The sequence below is a fragment of the Cryptomeria japonica genome, unplaced genomic scaffold (assembly GCF_030272615.1).
Source record: "Cryptomeria japonica unplaced genomic scaffold, Sugi_1.0 HiC_scaffold_309, whole genome shotgun sequence".
NCBI classification, from domain to species: Eukaryota; Viridiplantae; Streptophyta; class Pinopsida; order Cupressales; family Cupressaceae; genus Cryptomeria; species Cryptomeria japonica.
In genome coordinates this window covers 167,501-171,339 of record NW_026729131.1, presented here as the reverse complement: position 1 = coordinate 171,339, position 3,839 = coordinate 167,501, and the positions used below count along the sequence as shown (strand labels likewise).

The following is a 3,839-nucleotide window of genomic DNA, read 5'->3' as shown; positions in this document are numbered from 1 at the left end:
GCACCAAGGTGCACTCGGCCCACATGTGAGCGCAGGTCGTTGCGCCCGAGGTGGTGTGTGGGCACCGCGTTGCAGACGGGACACTGCACGCACACGACGCCCCCTCCAGGTGCACGCACGTAGGCCGGGCCGGGTGCACACCCGACGCCCTAGCAAGGTGCGCGCACCCGGGCAGGGCTCACACTTGGCGAACGGGGCGCACTTCGCGAGGGAGGGTGTGCACCTCGACGGGGGTGGGTGGCCGGGGTGGATTCGCACGTGGGTCGCGGTTTGCTAAGTACACACTGCGACAAGCTCATAACGGGTGCGATCATACCAGCGTTAGTGCACCGGATCCCATCAGAACTCCGCAGTTAAGCGCGCTTGGGCCGGAGTAGTACTGGGATGGGTGACCTCCCGGGAAGTCCCGGTGTTGCACCCTTTTTTAGTTTTTCGTCGGGCGTCGCAATGCTATTTGAATAAACCTTTTGCCCGTTTGCGTTCTCGTCGGGGCCGGGCCGGGCCGGGGTGCGCTGCCCGCACTACCGCGCGCGCGGGGGCGACACCGAGCGCGCACCCGAGGCGCCCCGAGCACACAGGCCACGGTGCAACCCGGGCGTTGTGCGCGCACCCCGGTGCGCCCGAGGTGCTGCGCGCGCACCCAGGTGAAATCGGTGTGCACCTCGGCCAGTGCGCGCTCGGTCGAGTCGCGCACGTTGGCCAAGGTGCACGGTGATGTTTCTTACTCTAAGGTTCCGCACCAGACGCCCGGGACAGGTGAGCGAAGCTGGGCGGGGCCGGGTGCGCGGCCGGGGCAGGTGCACGCAGCTGGAGAGAGCTTTGGAGCACACTTCGGAGCGCACCAATGATGCGCTCCATTCAAAAGTTTCCTGAAAAGGCAAAAAAAGTTGAGATTATAGAATTTCCCACTTGAGAGATTGTAAAAAAAAAAAATTTAAAATGAAGGAAACGCGGGTGCCAAGGTGTGCGCAGCCCAGCCAAGGTGTGCGCACCAAGGCGCCCACCCTGGCGAAGGTGCACGCAAGGTGCGCACCCGAGGCAAACCGGACAATTAACCCAACTTTCGACTTCGCGCGCACCTTGGAGCGCACTTCGGAGCGCTCCTTGGTGCGCACCAATCTTGGGCACCTCGGAGTGCACCATGGCGCCCACCAAGGTGCGCACCCGGGGCAAACCGAGCTCCGACTTCGTGCGCACCTTGGAGCGCACGAAAGGTGCGCACCATGGCGCCCACCAAGGTGCGCAGCCCAGCCAAGGCGTGCGCATCAAGGTGCGCACCCTGGCGAAGGTGCGCACCCGGGGCAAACCGAGCTCCGACTTCGTGCGCACCTTGGAGCGCACAAAAGGTGCGCAACCCAGCCAAGGTGTGCGCACCCCGGTCAAACCGAGCTCCGAATCGTGCGCACCAGAGGTGCACGCCATCGTGCGCACCTTGGAGCACACTTCGGAGCCCTCCTTGGTGCGCGCCGATGTTGCGCACCTCGGAGCGCACCCGGGGAAAACAATGCAATTAACCCGACTTTCGACTTCGTGGGCACCTCGGAGCGCTCTCGGGTTCGCACCTCGGAGCACACCGAGGTGCGCACCTTTGATGCGCTGCCTTCACCAATTTCCAGAAAAGGCAAGAAAACATTGAGAAGGTGTGCGCACCGAGGTGCCCACCCTGGCGAAGGTGCACGCGAGGTGCGCACCCGGGGCAAACCGGGCTCCGACTTCGTGCACGCCGCACCTTGGAGCACACTTCGGAGCGCTCCTTGGTGCGCACCAGGGCGCGCAACCCAGCCGAGGTGCCCACCCCGGCGAAGGTGCACGCGAGGTGCGCACCCGGGGCAAACCGGGCTCCGACTTCGTGCACGCCATGGTGCCCACCGCGGCGAAGGTGCACGCGAGGTGCGCACCCGGGGCAAACCGGGCTCCGACTTCGTGCACGCCGCACCTTGGAGCACACTTCGGAGCGCTCCTTGGTGCGCACCATGGTGCCCACCAGGGCGCGCAACCCCGCCGAAGGTGCACGCGAGGTGCGCACCCGGGGCAAACCGGGCTCCGACTTCGTGCACGCCGCACCTTGGAGCACACTTCGGAGCGCTCCTTGGTGCGCACCATGGTGCCCACCAGGGCGCGCAACCCCGCCGAAGGTGCACGCGAGGTGCGCACCCGGGGCAAACCGGGCTCCGACTTCGTGCACGCCATGGTGCGCACCGCGGCGAAGGTGCGCACCCGGGGCAAACCGGGCTCCGACTTCGTGCACGCCGCACCTTGGAGCACACTTCGGAGCGCTCCTTGGTGCGCACCAGGGCGCGCAACCCAGCCGAGGTGCCCACCCCGGCGAAGGTGCACGCGAGGTGCGTACCCGGGGCAAACCGGGCTCCGACTTCGTGCACGCCGCACCTTGGAGCACACTTCGGAGCGCTCCTTGGTGCGCACCATGGTGCCCACCAGGCCGCGCAACCCAGCCAAGGTGTGCGCACCAAGGTGCACGCGAGGTGCGCACCCGGGGCAAACCGGGGTCCGACTTCGTGCACGCCGCACCTTGGAGCACACATCGGGGCGCTCCCGGGTTCGCACCGGCGTTGCGCACCGTGGTGGGCACCTCGGAGCACACCAAGGTGGGCAGCGAGGTGCGCACCTTTGATGCGATGCCTTCACTAATTTCCATAAAAGGCAAAAAAAAAACGAGATTTTAAAATTTCCGTTTTGAAAGATAGTGAGAAAAAGGGAATGCTGGTGCCATCTTGAGCCCGCCCTGGTGCGCAGCCCAGCCAAGGTGTGCGCACCAAGGTGCCCACCCTGGCGAAGGTGCGCGCCCGGGCAATTAACCCAACTTCCAACTTCGCGCGCGCCAGGGTGGGAGCGCACCCAACAACCGGGCCTGGGAAGAGCCAATGCGAGAAACCCCACCAAACGCTCTGACAAAAAAAGAGGGGGCGCTCCAGTAACCCCGCTTCGGAGCGCACCCTGGGCAAACCCAGCCAAGGTGCCCACCCCGGCCAAGGTGCAGGCGAGGTGCGCACCCGGGGCAAACCGGGCTCCGACAACGTGCACGCCGCACCTTGGAGCACACTTCGTAGCGCTCCCGGGTGCGCACCTCAGAGCACACCAAGGTGGGCAGCGAGGTGCGCACCTTTGATGCGCTGCCTTCACTAATTTCCAGAAAAGGCAAAAAAAAAAGGAGATTTTAAAATTTCCGTTTTGAAAGATAGTGAAAAAAACGGAACGCGCGTGCCATCTTGAGCCCGCCCTGGTGCGCAGCCCAGGTAAGGTGCCCACCCTGGCAAAGGTGCGCACCCGGGCAATTAACCCTACTTCCGACTTCGTGCGCGCCAGGGTGGCAACCGGGCCTCGGAAGAGCCAATGCGAGAAACCCCACCAAACGCTCCGACAAAAAAAGAGGCGGCGCTCCAATAACCCCGCTTCGGAGCGCAGCCGGGGCAAACCCAGCCAAGGTGCCCACCCCGACGAAGGTGCACGCGAGGTGCGCACCCGGGGCAAACCGGGCTCCGACAACGTGCACGCAGCACCTTGGAGCACACTTCGAAGCACTCCCGGGTGCCCACCGGCGTTGCGCACCGTGGTGGGCAGCGAGGTGCGCACCTTTGATGCGCTGCCTTCACTAATTTCCAGAAAAAGGCAAAAAAAAATGAGATTTTAAAATTTCCGTTTTGAAAGATAGTGAAAAAAAAGGAACGCGGGTGCCATCTTGAGCCCGCCCTGGTGCGCAGCCCAGGCAAGGCATGCGCACCAAGGTGCCCACCCGAGGTGCACACCCGGGGCAAACCGGGCTCCGACTTCGTGCAGGCCGCACCTTGGAGCACACTTCGGAGCGCTCCTTGGTGCGCACC

At 64.3% G+C, this 3,839-nt stretch overlaps 1 non-coding gene across 1 annotated transcript; it reads left to right on the top strand.

Moving 5' to 3' along the window:
- The first annotated feature begins 302 nt into the window (after nt 1–302).
- LOC131870243 (5S ribosomal RNA) lies at nt 303–421 on the top strand. Its single transcript, XR_009368566.1, has one exon. It is a non-coding gene; the product is annotated as a 5S ribosomal RNA (ribosomal RNA).
- Nucleotides 422–3,839: the final 3,418 nt, after the last annotated feature.